The sequence below is a fragment of the Daphnia pulex genome, chromosome 4 (assembly GCF_021134715.1).
Source record: "Daphnia pulex isolate KAP4 chromosome 4, ASM2113471v1".
Lineage (NCBI taxonomy): Eukaryota > Metazoa > Arthropoda > Branchiopoda > Diplostraca > Daphniidae > Daphnia > Daphnia pulex.
The window spans coordinates 6420629-6441457 of record NC_060020.1 but is presented as its reverse complement, the minus strand read 5'-3'; the positions used below and the strand labels follow the sequence as shown (position 1 = coordinate 6441457).

Sequence of the window (20829 nt, the reverse complement as noted above, 5' to 3'; positions counted from 1 at the left end):
CGAGCTGCGTACGCTCTTTCTATTCATTTATTTATTTATTTTTTGTTGTTGTTGTTGTGGTTCTTGTAATACTTAAAAAAAAAAAAAACAGACTCCTCGAGGATTTCTCTTGTCGGAGAGTCTAAGCGGCGGACAAAGAGAAATCACCAGCGAATGGACGGTGAAAAAAATAATGAAAAAAAAAAAACGAACAAGAAGATGGAAGAAAAAAACTTGAAGAGAGACGAGTGGTATCATGGTTATATCGCAACTCATTAACTTTTGGTGGGGGCACCACCATCATCCCCAAGCGCAGATATCTATAACTATTAGGTGCAGTCGTTTGTTATTTCATAAATAATGAGAAAATACGTCCCGCGTCAGAGCCTATAGCATCAAGCGATGGCGCGAGCGATCGACCCTTTCGGCCCTGTGGAAAAAAAAAGTAGAGAGAAGGAGAGAGAGAGAGAAAAAATTGAGTCAGGACTGTATATCAGGGACCCATCAAAAGGTATAAGGAGCCCCCCTGGTGTGATGAGTTGTGATTCTTGCGCTGGCTTGCGCGCTGGCTCAATCTTTTCTTCTTCTTCTTCTGGAGGTTGCATCGCTAATCAAGTCAGACGACCTAGATGGTCAAGACTTATAACATCTCCCCTTCTTCTTCTTCTGCAGAAAAACAGCCGACTGTATGGGTGGATTCAACAGGAATCATCATTATAAATAGATGACCAATTGGCTTGCATTCCTCCGCATTCGCCGCTTGTGGGGATTTAACAAGAAAGAAAACGATTGCCTATTTTACTGTATAAACTACTCAAGTTAGGAATCGTATACTAATATCTCTTTTGCACCGAACGATCGAAGACTCTTATCCTCTCTATCGAATTCCATTCATCACCTCCCGTTCCCTTCAATTCCTTTCCATTCCTCTGCCAACCCAAAATTTAAAAAAAAATAAATGGGAAAGAAAACGTCGTCGTATTCACGACGTAAAACCCCGGCACAACAAAGTCTCTGTAGCCCGTGAATTCCGTCTCGGAGGATCGTCGTAAAAGAAATGATGAAGGAAGATGAAGGAAGAATAAAATTCAAAGATTGTGGTGCCACGGTTCGTTCCAAAGTGTTCCATGACAATAGTTCTACTATTGCGCATAGGACAGACAGTTCAGGGACGCGTTTTCCCCCCCGTTCAGACGGCCGGCGGTCCGGGTGGAGAAAGAAGAATGGTAAAAATATACAATGAAAGTAAGGAGAAAAAAAAAGCTACTTGAAGACTATAACGAATGACTGACTGCTCATCCATCGAAAAGCCGATGGTGAGCCACACCTAGACTGTCACGTGACGTGAATTTCACGCTGGGTGTGTTGGCTGCTCGACCCCGGCATTTCTCACCCAACCAAACGGACTCGGAGAAGTACGCCTTCTTCTTCTTCTCCCGTTATTGTTGTTTGCCTCTTTATTCAAAGGCCTGGTCCTTTTGTTATCATTCTTCAATACGCTGTTGTACGCTCAATGGGAATCAAACACATGCACAGACGCAACAACACATAGAGCACACACACACACTAAGAGTCGCCTTCACTGCGTGATATCACGAAGTCTCGACGATTTTCCCATAAGGTTTTTTTTCTTCTTCTTCTTCTTCTCCGGGTTGTTATTCAAATTTTGGTTTCGTCGAGATTGCAGCGGGTTGGTTCGATAACCACAAAAAAAAAGATAGAAATAGAAATACATAAAGGAAGGATAGACATTTTCCCACCCTTGTCTTGTTTTCCCACATCGCCGCGATGATAGAAGCTGAGTTACAGCCGAGAGCAACCTGACAAGAGATGAGATGATCAAGCCCGTGTCATCGGGGCAACAGGTGTCATTACATCTAACGTTTGGGAAATTAAATGACGAAATGAATGAATGATTGTGATTACATTTCTTTTCAATGATGCGGGATTGGTGGAAGGAAAAGGAGGTCAGAAAATAATAATAAATAAAGAACTTGATGAGCGCTCCGCACGACTGCTACTGCCAACTGGCGGTCAAACTCCGAACCCTTTGGTCATCCCTCCGCCGAAGAGATAAAAAAGCAAAACAACCAACGACGGTCGACGGGAGAACTTTCATCCTATTGGTAACTCGGCTGCTACAGCATTCCAAGCCAGCAAACCACACAACAGAAACACACAGCGCAACAGAACGGGGATAAGAAATTTCACTTCCAGATCGGCCGGCTTCCGCATCTACGTAATCGCGGAGAGATTTGATTCAAAAATCAACAAGGAAAAAAGGGAATCAAAATAGGCCGAGATGAACGCGATAACGAAGGAAAACAATTTCAAGTCGAACGAAATACAGTAATTCGAGACTAGTCTCTGGCAGAGGCTCGAATATGTACGCACAGCTTGATGGCCGTGATGAAAATCAGAGTCGACCCGTCCGAGTTGAGACCAAAATATCGACGCTCGTTCCCGTTCTCTCCACTTCGGGAAGTTCGCACGCGGCCTGCGCCTGCCTTTGCCTTGTTTCGCCTTATACCCTCCGCTTCGACATACAAAATATACTCTCTCACGCACGCACACACACACACAGACACAGATAGGTGCCAAAAGTGGGCAGGTGGAGCGGAGCCGTCGACTCTTTCTATTTGCTGAGCTCTGCGGACGCGGACGTCAGAGGAGGGAAGATATTATTTTGATTACTATTTCTCTCTTTTTTCTTTCTTTCTTTCTCCTTGGCCTCTCACGCGTCTAACCTCTTTGATTTGCTATAAAAGGTGGTGCAGCAGTCAGCCCGCGTTGGGCTGGCGCTATGCGGTCCCCTGGCCATTTAAAAAAAGAAGATTCACTTTTTAACGTTGGGAAATAGGAGCAAAAATGTTACGAGAGCGCAGAGGAGGTGACCGGCGGCAAATTCTTGGCATAGCGCAGACACAGTCGTTTCACATTGCAACAGGTGTTGGTTTCAACCAGTTGGAACAGCAGCAGAGCTTCTCTTATCTCGACAGGATATCAAAAAAAGGTAGAAGAAGAGCGCCACTGGGCGGTCTTATACTCTTCCAATATTAATCTCTCTCTCTCTTTCTCTGTGGCTGCATTTCGGCCCATCAGAAATGTACACTACTGAAAAAAAAATGCGAGAGGATCCTCAATCGGGGTAGCTCCAATTTTTGTGAATGAGAGCGTGTATACATAGTGCGGTCCGATGAAACATTTTCCGAATTCCCGCTGTGGATTCGTTACTCTTTATTCCCCCAGGTGTGTACGCGTGTGTGAGACCCCGTAAGGTGCGGATGGGGGGCACGACAGCAGGTGGTAGCTATCGCACCGTAAAGTTTCGTAACGTCTTTTTTTTTCCTTTAATTTCTTCGTAATTAATTCCCTTTTTTTTCTCTCTCTCTTTCCCTTCATCGGGACTGTACGGAAGATAAGAGAGAAAGAGGGAGAGGTTTGAAATCGGGGGTGTAACGCAGCAGGATCGCTACTCACACCCCGTCGTCATTCGATGACGGGTCCCAGGCGTTGCAGCTCTCTCGAAATCCCATTGATCATTCGGCGCTGTATGGGGCAACATCATCATGACTTGCCCCCGTGTTCTAGATGATGATGATGATGATGTTGTAATAAATGGACCTGTAGCTCTTTTAAGAAAACGAGTGTTTGTGGTCTTGATTGTTTAACGCATTTCCAAAGGAGGTACAGGTTCCATTGGGTAGGTGGTAAGTATAATCGAATAGACGGGGGATGACGAGAAGAATGTGAACATTCTTCTAGAAATTCCTAATGACACATTAAAGATTCGAGGTGTGGCTTAGGGATTCATCAAATCGGAAAAACAGATGCGCTTCAAAATTTGCTTCGTTCACCGATTTATTCAAATTTTTCATTTCACGACGACGATGATGGAGAAGAAAGCAATTTCGTTAACCCGTTGATGCATAGCCAATTGAGCAAATTGCACCTGACCAGGTGGCCAGTCGAATTCCGAAAATTCCGAGATAACAAAGTATCGATCATCGGCCAAAAAAAAAAAAAAAAAAAAAAAATCAAATAAACATTTATCTTTCGTCTTTACAACCTCGATTTTGAAGAGGTTTAGCACGGACACTCCTTTCAAACATTAGCAGTCGATCAACTACTACCTGGTATCTAAGAAGAAATTACTGTGAATTCGGTTGTCTAGTCACCATCAAGCCGCGGCAGCCGCCACTGCCGCTCCTTGTTTTCTTTTCCTTGTTGCTGCGCGTTTTACACAGCGCACCACGGGCCCCACACAAACATGTCACGACGATCGTTCGACCGTGAACGAAAATACACGCAGACTCCCCGCACAGTAGATTCCGGTTCCGGGTCAGAATCCACACGGAATCCGTTTTTGTTTTTTTTTGTTTTTCGTACACGCCGTTGTATTTTTTAAATATACGCCGCTATTTCATTGATTCTTTTCTTTCTCGAAATTCTTTTATTAGTTTGCGTGCATGGCGCATCTCGTCTTTCTCGACAAGCGAGAAGAATATCAGGCAAGAAAACAATCGACGCGCGGAAAGTTATTCAAAAAATAAATAAAGAAAATAAAAAAAGATAAAGAAGAAGAAGAAGAATAAAGGGCAGAATTTAACCGCCCATAATCAAAGCCGATAGAGATCCGTGATTTATCCCACAGCATCCGTATCTCTATTGACGTATAATTGGCCGGCAGTCGTCATAAAAGAATCCCGCTCTCTCTGATGACCCCCGTAATGCATTCATCAAGCCAGTTGAAACAGCAACGCACACACAACTGCAACAAAAGAGAAGAGAAACAACAACAACACATACACGCATCGATTGGGTTCCCTTCAAGACGTTCCAAATCCTCCTCCCACTCATCCTCTTTTTCCGTCCCAAACCATAAAAAGCTGTCGAATAAAACAGGAGAAGAAAAAAAATACCTTCTTAGCTACGCACCGCGCAAGTCGAAAGGGAAAAAACAACAATACAATAGCGAAACAAAAACATTTTCGTCTCTTTTTCTTTTCTACCGGGATATAAGAGTGGGCGGAGTGGGAGGTGATAACGATTTGAAACAAGTTTCGCCTTGTGCGGATGCCGCTCTTCCATGCAATCCAGCTCCCCCCCCCTTTCTCCCGTGTTGTTGTATAACTTCGTGTTGCTTCTCTTTTTTTTTTTCTCTCTCGGTTTTAAATACATTTTTTTGGCTATTGTTTCGAGATTTTTGGGGAAAATTCCGCTCTTTCGTGTTGTTATGTGTTTTTAAAAGGCTCGTAAACGATTTCTCAAAACGCGGAAAGCACAGAAATGTCTGGAATTTCCATTGTGAATTTCAAATTTCGATCATTACCAAATAAAAGTTTTCTCGATTTTCGGTTGCGTTTACGAATAATTGATAATTCCCCTTCGTCATCGAGCCGCGCGTTGAGAGCACTCGCATTTCACAGAGATATTAGCATAATGTCAATTGATTCGTGAGTTGCCTAGACGATATGGAAAAAATGCAGAGTCAGGTGGGTGATATGAAGTACGAGGGAGTGTACACCAGAAGAGAAAGGAATGAATGATTCGGTCATCGTGTGACAGTGCAAGAAAAGTTAAGACGAGCGATCGGGTTGTGTGGCCACGACGGTTCAATATAATTGAATTACAGTAGGATAAGCTATAGTCTCCTCCTTCTCCTCCTCCCACCCGTCGCAGCTGAGCACAAGTGGAATGTTGCAAACCGGCGGGGGTATACAATATACATAGCTATTTTTTATTTTTTAATGCACACCACCAACCAGTCTCCCAGATGTGAATCCGGCTGGTAGTGTCAATTAACCTCCATATTCAACTTCTTCAGCTCTCCATGCTGCTGCTGCTGCTGCTGTCGGCCCCATCTCCTCCCACACCTTTTTTTTTTTCTATCCTCATGATTCACAGGTGACTGTTGCTAATGAAGGCTCCGACGACTAGATAAATAGCTGGTGACAAAAGAAGGAGAAGAAAACGAATGAAAGGAAAGAAAGAAAGAAAAAAGCCATTCTCAAAAAACTATTTCCCCCTATTCTCTCCTCTTTTTAAAACACCGTACTAAATCCGACCAGCGATGATAGAGAGAAAAGCCGACCTTTCACCTTTCAAAAAAACGTCTTACAGAGCTTAACAATAACCATCCAGTGAGAGAGAGAGGTACGTATCACACACACACTTGTGTGTGTATGTAGGCTCAAGACAGTATACGAGGGGTGAGTTGACGAGGGTCGAGGGACACGGACTCCCGACAGAGTCTCAAGAAGGGACTCTTTTTTTCTTTTTCTGCCGTGAGAATGATGCCACCCTCGGTGTCGCCGAGTGATGATGGACTCTTTTTCTCTATACAAAAGCCACAGAAAAAGATCCTTATGGGTCTCCATATCTCTCGGTGACCCACGGAGCGAGAACCAATAAAGAAGCCGCTGAAGTATAACACAAAAGATTTTCCAAAAGTAACACAAAGTCAAAAGAAAAAAATAATCAAATTTCACAAGTTTAAAACCTTTCGAAAAAAAAAGAAAAGAAAAACAGCATGCGTAGCGAGAGATAGAGAGCGGTGATCCCGCGCGACGCGCACCGAGACCCACATGCCGTAAGATCTGCATTGAAGAGACACTTGGGAGTCAAACTCTCCGAGTCCGACTCCGCGCGCCGGAATATAAATCAGCAATAGAAGGGGGGCTTCCAGCAGTCGGATCGTTCGTGCTCGTTTCCCACGATCTGTGCGCCGTCCCCGCGTCCGCATACATATAGATAGATATATAAACGCATGGATAGCCGACAGGGGCGCCTCCTATTGTCATAAATTTATCGACGGCGGTCGAGTGGAATGTTGGCTCGTGAAAATAAAAATAAAAAAATAAATAAGAATTATATGGCGTATTCGGTGTATAAAAAAGAGACCCAAACATTATTAGATGATGGCCAAAGTAGAAATCGCGCCATTGGAGTAGTCTCGCTCCTCCTACTTTTTCTTCCCCTTCAAACTCGTCCCCCGTTTCTCCTCCTACCGAAACCTCCTACTCAGCGGGAAATGTAATTCGCCACGGTGGGAATATAAGCAAACCTCCTTGCCATCTCAGGCCGTTTCCCATCATTCCGAAAAATCGTTCGCCATCTTCTTTTCACATGCAAAAATGAATTTGGGTGAGACAGACCGAGGGAGGATCAAGAATTCCGTGATGAAAATGGGAGTTGCCAGCCAAAAACTCTCTCCCAACTCTCCTCGACCCGGAATTATTGGGATCGATCAGACCAGGGGGTTAGCCCAAACGGGGCTTACCCTTTCGACCCCCCCGAAATTTTCTTCCAAATCCTCTTGCTCTCATCATCATATGGTAGACGCTTTAACTGGTACGGAATAAAAAAAGGAAATACCTGAAATACCACAAAAAAGGGAAATCAACATATTCCAACGGGCGGCAGCGGTAGTATTTGGATTGTTTATTTTCTACTGGGCAACCGCTAATTATCGAAAACTCTCAACTATTTACTCGCTACTCGTTAAAATTCAACCAACAAGTCAATAATCATTAAGCGCATTCCACAATCTTCTTTTTGATATTGGTACAGTCTCATACTGTAGTTTCGGCTGGACAAGACAATCGTGTTAGGCCTACGTTTCTGTACGAGGGATTCGTTTCAAAGCATATTTTTTAAAACAAGATTTGTAAAAGGTCAACGGAAATTCCGTCTCCGTTTCGCTTCAAAGATTTGTTTACCGACGGATTTGAACGAACGCACCGCTATACTAATTCGAGTAGTATCCATTCCAACAGACCGCCCCCGAATTTCTCTCCATTATCCTCCTTGATATTTGGATTCCCCTATTTTTCTTTCATTCCAAATGATTGCACACCGTAGACAAATAGAAATGAAACACACAAGTGAGCAAGACTATCGTTCGGCTGTAATCTGACAGGATTTTGTACAACTTTTTTTTTTCAAAGGGAGGCAGAGGGTGGTCTCTCTCCCGCTTCCAGTTGGACGGAAAAGGAAAAGGGCGTAGTGAAAACAGATTTCGAATCAAAATCTCTCGTCCCGACATTGAGCTCTTTTGAATTTATTTTTCATTCCGTTTCGTAAGTGTACATAATCATACTTGACTCTCTTACGTATAATCTACAGCTATACAAAGCCCACTCAAGCAGCCACAACAACAACAACAACAACAAAACAACAAACAAAAGAAATGAGAAGCCCCCAGACACCCATTTTTTTCATCTCTTTTTCGCAGGTTTGTATTTCAAAACGCCTACCAGCCCACTGACGGACAATAGTGATACCCAGTGGAGGCTATTTTTCATAAAAAAAAACAAAATAGATAGACGACCGAGAACCGGTCATTATCCATTTGCCTGCCCGTTTTCGATGCCAGAAAAATACATGATGTAGTAGTTAAGACTCTCAATTTTCGATCCTGTTATTTGAGAAAAGCACAAAAACAAAAAAAAAGGAAAAAGAGAGAAAACAACAGTCGACGCAATGATAGCAGAGCAGCAGGAGCACGTAATAGTAGTATAAGAGTAGCGGTAGTCGTTAACAGCATACTAGTCGAATTACCGTGGACACAATTTACACAGCACGCCACGGGGTTCGGACAAGAGAGGTAATAATAGCGATGCGCTACACCAAAAATAATATCTCGAAGAAGAAAAACAACTGAAAAAAATAAAGGGTTTTTTTCTTTCCACACGGACGGGTGTTTATTTGTTTCATTTTCCGCATCCAGCCGCCGCCGGATAATGTTTCCTTCACCTGATGCGCTACGACACATAATGAAGGTATATATACACAATAAAGACCCAAACAAAAAAAAAAAGTGAGCGCCACGGATAAACAGTTGAGATCTCTGCGTGTGGTTCACCAGATAGTAAGAACGGAGAGAGAGAAAAAAAAGGTCAAAGAGGCGGTAGTCATTTTTCAGTTTAAGTTCTTTTCTTTTTTTCGCCGATGATGTCCAACCATTAAAATAAAGAGACTCAACGTAGAGGACGGTGGGAGACGATCAAGATAAGAACGCGGATGGGGTTAAGACGTCCGCTAGGGTTATGAGAGTCGATTAGAAGACAAAACACAAGAGACGGCAAGACAGGGAGGTAAAAAGTAAGAAAAAAAGGATATAGTGAAATCTATTGAAGAAAAGACAAAAAGGCGACATGGAGAAAACCGTACACACGAAGGGTAGTAGATGGTGGGGGGACGACCACACACGAGTCGGAGTAAAAAAGGCACGCGTCGGCTGCAACAGTGTGCCGATGCCGATCAGATCCTCCGTGTGTTTTTATCAGGTGCCGCCATGACACAACCGCTTGGACCTTTTTTTTTGTCTTTCTTCAATTCTTAGGTTATCCCCCCCGAAAAGAGTCTCCAACTCTCTCTCTCCGACGCAAGCACGGACACACACACACACACACATAAAAGGTATATGTAGTAGACGGCTCTCGAATAAGGTGATGGCTTATCGATGAAGAAAGAGAGAATGGAGGGGGGATATACCGTTTGGACACCAGAGTGACACTGAGCGCGCGCATCAAGAAACCGAACCGAACTGAACCGGTGAAGCCTAAAACGCTACGGCAATAGCTCCAATAGATGTGTCTTGTCTGTCTCTACAGCTATTTTGGGGGTTCGGTTCTCTTTTTTTGTTTCGATCTCCAAAGTGAGCGATAGACATAAGGAATGACCCCGGCCTGAAATGGCGGGCGGGCAAAAAGGATCGCTAGACGCCCGCACAAGAAAGAGAGTCTGAGCCTTTTTTTCTTCTAGTGATTTCCTCCCCTTTCTTAAAACGAAAACAACGTGGTCAATTGAATCAGTGTTCAACCACCATGGTCCACAACCACTTTATCCTTGGGGATGATGATGATGACATTTCTCATCTCCACTCGAAGAAGAGAAGAACCGATCAGAGTGTGTGTGTGTATCAATAAAGCTTAAAAAAATAAAACTCCAAAGGGAAACAAATTTTCTAAACTGATACCGAAATTGAGAAACATGCACAAGGGAGAAAACGTCGTCCGTGATAAGATTTGAAAATCTTCTGGTTGACACAAGACAGTCAATCTTCTTCCTCCCCTTGTTGAGGATTCTTTCAACTTGCGGTCATCGAATAAGAAAGAAAAAAAAGGTTCCAAAGAAAAGACGGAATTCTAATGCCACCTATCCACTGCGATGCGACGTATAAACTATTCATGAACTTTAGGCATGTAAAGAGTTCCAAACGGATTCGCTTTTGGTGAATCCGTTACATCGCTCATTTGCATACAGACAGTCATGTCACAGAGGCTTCCATCGCCATTGCGTAGTAAAAAATAAAAGAAAAAAGAAGAGAATGAAAACTGCTGTGCAAGGGCCGTTTTCAAACTGACAAGGTATAAAAACTTTTGAAGCAATGAAAAGCTTGGCTCGTCTGCTGGAGCCCCACCTATTCGATTAATTTACGGTAGAGTGGGAGGGGTAGGAGGAGCTTAAATTATTGAAATCAGTCGGGAGAAGCAACCAGTTGGTGTGGAGCTTTTGTCACCGTCATTATACGCACTACACAGACAACACAGGACACGCAACAAAAAGAACTCGACACTGGGAGTCGCTTTCAGTCTCTCCCGGCGGCTCTTTCATATTCAAAAACGTGTAAGATGAGGCCATTTATCAAAATGCGGAGCGACAATGAGAAGGGAGTCGGTCTGTTATGCAAAATAAGCCAAGTTGGATGCTGCTGGATGGGGGACGGCTTACAAGCACGCAGCATCTGCAGAGCCACTCTTTATTCATTTCCAAGTTGGACAACGAAACGGGAGAAGTTTTTTTTTGGAAAGGAAAGAGAGAGAGAGAGAAAAAACCATTGCGCATCCGAATTCAGTTTTTATACATTTGGCACAACAACGCTCGCCATTGGTCGACATTGCGAGACCCAACCCGTTGGCTTTGTTACCCGCCAGCGTGTGAGTGTGTGTGTAGTGCCACCTTCTTTTTTTTTCCTTGTTACCTTATAAGAGTTTTGACACGACATATGCAAAATAGCTACCTATAGGCCGCCTATAATAGCTATACCCAAAAAACACGGATCGCTTCACCTCACGGCATATTTGTTGCGGTAAACTATACGGACACTGAATTCGTAGACGATCCCATCCATATTTTTGTTTCCCCCCAAAGCACATTACGATAATGAAAATCCAAAATGGTTATGGAAATAACAATAAAAATAAATTTACAAAATGAACAAAAAAGTTGCTTACCTTGTCAGCTGGTGGCACACACGGAGGAGCTTAAGCGAGAGCTTAAGCTTACGAGATGGACCCTAAAAAAAGAAACCAAAAGAAAGAAAAAAAATGTTAATATTTGATTACCCGGAACTGCGAAATTGTTTCATCAAATTCAATTCATTTCCCCACATTTAAAGCCAACGTTTAAATTATCGTTTGGGGCATTAACAGTTGCGCGTCAATCGATAGAGAAAGTGATGAATGTGTGACGCGCGCTGCTGTTGTTTTCGTTGCTCCTGCTGCTCCTTCGACCCCGGCGATAGCAGACGTCGATAAGAGATCGCCCCCTCGGACTTGACGGGCGCGCGAGAGCGTAGAAGAAGAAGAGGAACCAAGTGTGGAAGAATGCACACGGCATTTTGTTTTGTTTTGTTTTTTTGTTTTTTCACCCCGAGAAAACGATTACCGGTCATGGGGAGACAGTTACTAATCGCCGGCCATTACGAGATGGACGACATCTTGATCACAATTCCTACGTGTTGGTTTTGGAATTGTGTTAGAATGGGCGCGCAAAGTGACTCTGTGTGTTTGAAAGAAGAAGAAAAATAAAACGAACGACGACACATTCTTCCGCGATCGGACCGCCATCCATCTGGCCATCACAAAGCCATCGCTTTAGATGAGCATCGGAAGACGAGAGAAAAATCAAAATGGACTTGAGAAATCTGCTCTTATAGCAAAAAGGAGGGAAATATTTCCAAAACAGAACACTATGGGGCTTGTGGGGCCCATTCTCTTACATTTTTTTTTGTTTGTTTCGATCTAGAGAGACCATACAGGACCCAGAAACAATTCAGATCGGACCGAATGGAATGCGGGAACTCCACACACTTTCCTAAAAATGTTGTCTTTTATTTTGTATTCCTTTTCTTCATATTTCTTCTTCTTCTTCTTTCATAACGACTCTCTTTTCTGACCGTGTGAACCGTACCAAACGAGAGAGAAGGGCTGTTTTTCAACAGCAAACCCAATATCTACCCCATTTTGAAAATGAATTATTCAAGAAAAAAGAAACAAGACGATGGAAGAATGTGTCCCGCCGGTCCCAGTCTGATTTTCTTTTTTCTTCCACTCTTTTCTCCGGCCCCTCCTGCCGTGTGACGACGTGACATCTTCAACTCTCCACACGCCGTATAAGCTATATAGTACTCTCGTTCTTAGCTTAGCCCAGTGTATTTATTCATGAACATCCCTGGACCCCCTCTTCTCTCCCTCCCCCCTTGAAAACGTTTTAACTTTTTCACCAAGTGTGTGATTTATGTCCCAGCGTCACTTGTTGTAACCGAGAAGCTGGGAAACAACTTTTGGCAATCATTTCTCATCATCTGCAGTTCGACAAGTGTCGCTGTTGTTTTGTCTCCAATCCCGATAATTGGGTTCAAACAGCACGTAGATATGCAAACAAAGCACACAAGTGAACGAGATATTTTACCTACTACAGTATGGGAGTCGCTGCAGCTGTTGGTATAGCATCAAACGATTTATACAAGGATGATTATCGTAGGAACTAGACACATATCAGAAGTTCGGTATGCCCGGAATGCAAACGCTGGAGAAAAAAAAAAGGTTTTTCTTTTTTTTCTTCTCATCCTCCCCTTGTCTTCATTAAGGCACATAATGAATGTATTCTTTTCCGAACATTTTGATATGATATATTTCAATGATTTTTATTGTGCTGGTAGTGCTGTGTTTCCCAGCGGGGCGATCGTTATATAAATCTACCTGGGCCCCCTATTTTTTTTTTATTTCATCTTTTTTTTTTTGGTTCGTTTTAAAGACAAGGGATCCAAACGTTTTTCCCTGACAGCACCTCCAGCAGCAGGAATTCCTACCTATTTTCTCCGCCCCCGAAAAAAAAAATATGTCTGGGCATTCTTTCATATTGTTAGGGGGGAAATTTCAAACTTTATTGGATATTTTTCTTTTTATGATTTTATTTTCTGCGTGCAAACGCTTTCGAGCTAAAAAAGAAAAAAATTTAGTTTTGGCGTTGAATAATTTTTTATTTCGTTTTTATGTGTTTCTATTTTATTTGTAACAGACCAGACCAGACGCGAATGTTGACTTTTGTTCCGACTTCCTTCGACCAACGCCTATTTCTTATCAATTTTCACGAGAACTTTGACTTTGTCGGAATCGAATCTCCATTAGAAATATTCACTATCACATGTCCATCACACTGGACGTTGTATCACAATGCACGTTGTATCACAATGCATTCATTTATGTCAGTACAAGCTACTACACAATAAGTGTCGAAACACTGTCGATACTACACAACATTTTACATTTCCTGTTGCGCCAGAATTCTAAAATTCGATTAAACACACTAAAAAAAAATTGCAATTTCGGGCACAGAAATTGCCAATATTTGAAAATGGCGCGCTTCGCGTCAGTTTCACACTCAATGGTGATAGAATAAAGTGGAAAGGCAACAAGGAGCAAACAATAAATGACGTCTGAAATGGAGTGAAAATATTTGAACAGTCGGCTACCAACCAGGTTTCCTTATCAAGCACAGACAGATGTGTCGCCAAGTTTGCGAGATGTGGGGCCTTTCAAGACATAAGTAACAGACACACAAGGCGCCATCGTATCGGAAGAAGGTTTTTTTTTTCTTTTTTCTAATTTTTGACAACCGTCTCACCTATTCAGTGTGTGCAGTTGGCTGACCGGTGCCGACAATAATAATCTCTCAATAGCTCACTCTCTTTCACTGCGCCCATTGATTTCTCTCTCCCAAGTGTCGCCAGTGCGACAACAAACGATTGAGTAATGTTTCCCAGACATCACAGGGCCCCGAACTGGGCGACTCACGTCCGTTCTCGTTATATTGCGGCGATAGGGTCATCAGAAGCTGGCGCTAGCCACTGTAACCTGTCGACTTTGGGCGACGCCAACCAAAATGACGCGGCTCACGGGGCAATTATTGAGGGCGCAATCGCCCGGCGTGAGAAATACAAAATGCTTTTTTGTGTGCAAACGACTTTTGAGTGACGGAGAGACGGACATACGGGAGCCACTTAAAGCCCAAACGCAATAAGCCGTCACTTTATGGATGAGTTGAGTGGGCGAGCGCCGTCTACGTTCTATTTGAACTTCTTTTCTTTCTAAATTTCCGGTTATCGTGACTTGACCGGGCGAAAGAGGTCGACTCAATTTTTGTCACATTTTATGACGCCGCTAAATGACATCAGCCATCATTTTAAAAAATGTTATTGCAGCGAGTTATGCATTTGCGTCATTCACGTCCGCTGTCGATTTTTCTAGAGTGAAGGTTGTTTCGTGACAAGGGAAAACCAAAGCCAAAAGTCGAAAAACGAAAAACGAAACGTGGAAAAATGAAAATTTCAGTAGGAAATCGTGACTAATCTTGCGCACTAGCCAAGGCTCTGTATTTACTTAATAAAGTCAAAACAAGAGGCCAAAAAGCGCTTATGAAGTCAGTAGCAACATGCTCAATCTCGAGTATCGACTCGAACGAGCCTGTGTAACGGAAAAATGTTGCACCTGAACTAATCAAACGTCGCAAGAGAACCATGCTCAATCTCAACTACCCGAATATGTTGTGTTAAGCATTTGCGTTATGACAAACACTATCTCGAAAAAAATGGGGAAGATGAACTAACAACACACATCAAATAAAGTTCACAGAGTTTTCGTTGCACACGCAAACACACAGTCAGCACAGACTATCGGCTCTTTGCCCTCTCGCTACTCGTCTCCGGGTCCACAAAACCTGCCACCATTTGATTAACTATCGGACGGAAACGCACGTTTACAAAAATAACTGAAACAGAAAAAAAAGGCTCAGCTTAAAAGCTTTTCCATGCCACGACTTTTTTTTTCAGAGGGTTTGAAAACAACTCATTTGCGATTCTAATGAACTAAAATATTTTGGTCCCATTGAGGCAAAATAAATGAAAATGAAAAAAAAGTAAAGCTCTATACTACAAGACCCCCTCTTTAGCACACACGTGGAGTTTGAGAATGTAGACAAGCAGGACACAACAAGAAATAGGAAGAGGGGATGACAAAAACGACCCAGGTCACTTGTTTTTGACACTGATACCACAGATTATTACTATAGAGAGAGGAGAAAGAAGAAAAGGGGTTATTGGCTAGTTTGCAGTGCATGTTAAAAAAAAAGGGACAAGGCGCACTTTCGACCGGTCAGATCCCCCGTGAACTGCTGATTTTCCTCTGTCCCTATTGTATGTTCCGACTTGTGAATGTGTGACAAGAACTTTGCTTTTATCTTTTTCCCCCCTTTTTCATGTACTTTTTGGGTTCCCCCCGTGCTCCTCAAGACTTTGCCGTCATCGACAGAGGGCTAACGCAAAATGTATGATATTTATTAAATATTTTTTTTTGTGTGTGTGTTAGTAAAAAAAAAAGTAAAAAGAAATATTAGGGGGGCCCTCCTTCTCCCTTTTTTTTTTAGTGGCAGTGAATGTTGTGCGTGTGGACGGTGTCCCGCCGGGCGAAGAACCGCTTACGACGGACGTCCCGTCGACTCCGCGTACGCCTTGGCAAAAAGGCAACAAATGAAAGAACTTGTTCTTCGTTTCATTCCGGATTTTTTTGTGTGTGTGTGTCTTGGCCATTTACTACGTACTAGCTATTTTCTGAATATTTCATTTGGGTTGCCAGAACACAAGAGGATTAAAAGGGACAAAATTGATTTGAATTTTGACTAAATTTTGGTCTTTTAACATTCTTACAAGATCCATTTAGGTGATTGTACGGTGGGCTCTAATCTAGTTGACGCTTGCCATCAATTTCCTTGTGGAAAAACAAAAGAGTGGAATGTAGAAATTAGCTTTTGGGATTGAAAAAAAAATGTCAGTGTTTTTGTGACGACGTGTTTGAATTTTCATGGGAAGGTGAATTATGAACGGGCGACACCTCTCTCTCTTTCCTGGGCACACTCTGCGGTCATCGCTGTCACCCAGCTCGTCGTCGACGCTTTATTATTTTTGGTTTGAGGCCGGTGGTGGCTAGGGGGATATGAATAGAGTAGAAAATCATACCAGTCCAAAAACCGAAATGTCAAGAGGGGGCTATATTGTTCGTACACAAAAGGGACAAAAAAGACTCTTGACTTCACCCCCATACAGACAAAAAATGAGCAAACAGGTAGGCGACTGATGCTATCATGGGTTTTCTCCTCTCTTTTTTTGAAAAGTCGGCGACAAACGAGTCCATCACAGCCCCGTGCGCGCCCGCGCGCTCTCACTCATAGACCTTATCTTCTCCCTCTCAACGTCACTCGTGTGTGTAGACCTTTACTTTTTTTTTTTGATTTTTTATAAATAAGTGATTAGCCGGACGTCAAATCCCTCTGCATACACACTGAGTATACCTCTTATAACCCAAAAGAGAAACGAACAAAACATTACAAAACAACAACAAAAAATGGGAGAGAAAAGGGACAAAAAAAAAGTTTCTTATCTCGCGTCAACGGCCTGTTTGACAACTCTATTGATCCCGAGAGCGTTATAATATATACACACACACACATATGAAAGGGCCCAACAAAATAAAAACACGTCACCAACTCTTTTTGTTTGATACAAAAAGGACCTCCGATGTCGGCACCAGACTCAAGACGGGACAAATGGAAATTTGTTTTCCGATTTTCCCTTCGCTGATAAGGAATTTTCAAATGGTTGATGTGGGGAATATACATCGAAAGAGGGATGATGGAATACAGCTTAAAATTTCCCTCGATAGTGGCGTCCATTTTTCTTAAAATCAAAACCCATAAAAAATGTAAATGGGAATGAAAAAAAAAAAGTCCAGACGCCAAAATCGAACGAACTGTTTTATTATCAAAGTCCACGCATTAAAACAGTCGGGGGCGATTTCCTTTAAACTTTATTGCGGATCGTGTCGCTATTATAACGCAATGTCGACATCCCAAGAGGGACATTACGGGACCATGTAAATGAAAATCGTGGGAGTGGATCAATGAAAAAAAAAACCTAAACGAGTCGGTCACGAATGAATTTCAGCGATCGTCTTATACACGTAAGATGTTGCCGCCATTCCGGCGTGCGGGAAGTCGGTAAGCGAAAAAAAATATATATATTATATTTTTTTAAAACGAAAATGTGGAGCCCCGAAAGGAAACGGAGAAGGAGGAGTTCTATAGAGAGGGAGTGACCTCGGGTTAACTTGTCCTGTCATTATACGATAACACACACCTGTGTAGACGCAGATACGCAGATGCATCGAGACGCGGGATTGAAGAATTATGTTGCGCCAGCCCATACAGTCGTCCGGCAAATGCACACGGGGCAAACGGGATAGGAAAAGGATAGGGCTGGATCTCAAAAAGACTTTCCCACGCTACAAGTTTTTCTTGTGCATTGTCAGCCGCGCACCTACGCATTTTCTTCTTCTTCGTTTTTTTATCACGAGCTCAATTCATTTACTGCGGCCGATAAAACGAATCGACAGAGAACAACGGCCAAACGACGGATCCGACGAGAAAATGTTTTATCATCAAACCACCACAACCACTACCACCAAATTTCTGACGGTAAATCATAAAAAGAAAAAAGAAAAAAGAGTTTTCTTTTTTTCTTTCTTTCTTTTCCCATGCGGGCGGTAGTTGCAGTTACAAGAGCTAGAGGCAAGCAAGAGTGCAGCCAAAGACTGGGCTCAGATAAATCAGAAATGATGTTGGAAACGATCCAGCCCTCTCCATCGCATATATAACCTTCATTAACTGTTTTTCTTTTCTTTTTCTTTCTTTCATCTTCGACTATATTGTCCAGAGATGGAGAATGCCATAAAGAAAGGATGCATAGGTGTGTATAGAGGAAAGAGTAGTAGTAGGAGTAGTAAAAGGATAGAGTTGCAGTTTCTTCAGGGGCCCCTTTTCTCTCCAGTAAGTGGGGGCCCCGGTGTTGTTTGGTTGCGTATTATTCATGTGTACAGTGGCGCGGGGGAGGAGGAGACCCGTCCCTGAGGAAGTCCCAACCGTCGATGAAAATGCGCTTCCATTTCTTCTTCTTCTCTTTTTTTGGTAGAATTTCAACAACATTTCAGAGAGAAAAATAAAAAATAAAAAAAAAATAGTCGACGCAGGGGTTTGATGATCTATGGCGGAGAGAGAGAGAGTTAGACCAATACGCAATAATATACCACAGCTAGGAGGAGGAAATGTGTCCCTCCTACCTTAGAGGAAGAAAGGACCAAACAAAAAGGCCCCCATGTAGAGTTTTGACCATCAGCTGGATATGTGCATAAAAAGAGAAACAACATTTCCCTTTTGCGTTTGGGGGGTGAAAGCTTTGCTGAGCTGTTGTCTTTTATTTTTCCGAGAAAAGAAAGAAATGCTTCAGATATATATATTTTGATACTTGTTCGCATATTGGAAAATGTATAACGAACCTGCTAAAGGACGGGGGGCAAAGTGGAGGAGGGCAACTTTTGAAATAACAAATGGCACCTGCCAACAGGTATGTATAGTATATATACATGGACAGGGCATGCCTGTTGGCATCATGTCGCTGATGATCCAAAGTCTCAACAACTTCCTCTTTTTTCTTCTTCTTCTTTTCGTTTACCCCGGACTGGTCATCATCGACTAACGCGCCCCTTTTCCCCAAAAAAGAAACTGGAATTTTAACCTCTGCCACAAAAGAATCAAAAGGCAAAAACCACCAAGCAACGAACCTTTTCAATCTTAAACGAAATCTAACAGACGACTCGTGCTACGTCACCCAGCAGATGGACTCTCAATTTGGGGCTTTTTCCGAAGGGTTTTTAAGAGAACAAACTAATCTATTTTAGCTATTTTTTTCTTCTTCTTCTTTTTCCTCCTGTCGATGGCTATTGACCGTAATATATTTACTACGATTTCCAACAACACCTGGGCAGTGAGTACGCCTATTTCGCTCAACACTTCCGACCGGGTGTTTCCCTGATACACATTTCTTATATTGTAACAAACAGACAATATCCTCGAACAAAAAAAAAAATCGATCAATAACCGATATCCCCTTCCAATTTCTCATTAGTTCGTCCTCCTGCTGCTGCTGATGCCTCCCTTTTGCCCCTTTTTTTTAACCATCGCTAACCCGCCAATAACCAATAGATATATATTTATTGGACTGATGGAAACAGCTGCCTCTATCTTTTTATGGTGGTAATTTTCTTTCTTTTCCATTTGATTTTTAACTAGCTCTTTTAATTTTACGGAATCCCGATGGAAAACAAAAAAAAAAAAAACACGCAATCAGCTGCTGTGGAATGTTGGGCTATTTCGCTCTGCTCCAGAACTTTAAGAAGGAAGCAGCTCGGATGAGAGTTTGGTGAGGAGCCGCAGGAATGCGGAATACCGGGGGTGGAACGGAACGAAAAAGTCAAAGGAGGTATTCTTGTTGATTTGTTAATAGCGTCGGCGTCAATTAGATGCGTCGGCTTACACAAGCCGGATCATTTGCATCGATCCTTACACGACCAAAGTATGCGATGAATGTGAATGGAAAATTAAAAAAAAGGATCTGTAAAAAAAAAAACAAGAGAAAAGGCTTTGAAACCAAAACAGAAGAAGAGGCCCGCCAGCTGTTGATGGCCTCTTCCAATTTTTCTCGACATGACTTTTTGTGTGTGCATTTCCCTGTTTTTTGTTTGTTTTCGGCTTCATTCTCCTTTAGTAATGACAGCCGAAAAAAAAGGAAACGACGATAGGTTCACATTGTTCTTCTGCGATGTTCATATACATCACACAACCGACTCCTCCCCACGTTCTTTGGCCGTTCCGACCGGCCGGGGGAATTTCCTCTCGCTCAAAAAAAGAACCAAAATTCAGTTATGCAACAGATTAGAAGACAACAAATAGAAACCACCGCACACAAAACGAGCAGACATGCATCACGTTCCTTATCGCAGATGGGATTTTAAAAAAGTCAAACGAGTTGTGCTAGTCCATCGATCTGCACAAAACAAAAGACCGAATTTGCTGGCCGCTCAACCTATTGTTGAAATAACTGTTATTAACGCTAAGAATTATATGGGACACCCAACGCGCCCCCTTTGAAATTCGGTTTCATAATTGCGAATAACTTCATTCAAGCGACTTGGACTTGATGACTTCATTTCGTCGACGCCAAGGTCTCTATTACGAAATGGCCACACGACGACCTAAGTGTAGGGTTCGAAAAAAAAGGGACTAGAAACGGAAATGCAAATGAGGAGAAACTCGTGTAGTCATTTGTGGTGGTAGACAATAGAAAATGACACGCTTTATTTCTTTCAGAGCAGGTCGTTAAAACGAAACAAAAAAATAAACAGAATAAGACCGGAATAAGTTAAATATACAAGTAGCTGCTATGTGAAACAAAGTGCTCACTTGTCCCTGCTCTCAAACCGTTTAAAAGTATAATGAAGGGCTATTTTTTTTTTTAGACAGGGGGCGCACACGCTGGCCAGCAGCGAAAAAGAAATGATTATTTTGGGTTCCTTTATTTTTCTTTTCTCTCTCGTCACTTCGTTTAACACGTCGTTTTACATCAATTCCGTCTACTGAAAAATTGTGGAGGGATTTGAGCGATCCACTTGACTGGCA

The 20829-nt window shown here is 42.5% G+C and overlaps 1 long non-coding RNA gene across 1 annotated transcript in view; it reads right to left on the bottom strand.

Annotated features, from left to right (window-relative positions):
• The window catches only part of LOC124192843, a 57339-nt gene that overhangs the window by 28696 nt on the left and 7814 nt on the right, over positions 1-20829 (bottom strand). The window contains exon 2 of the long non-coding RNA XR_006873864.1: positions 11220-11281. This is a non-coding gene — a long non-coding RNA (uncharacterized LOC124192843). The remainder of the gene's footprint in view (positions 1-11219; positions 11282-20829) is intronic.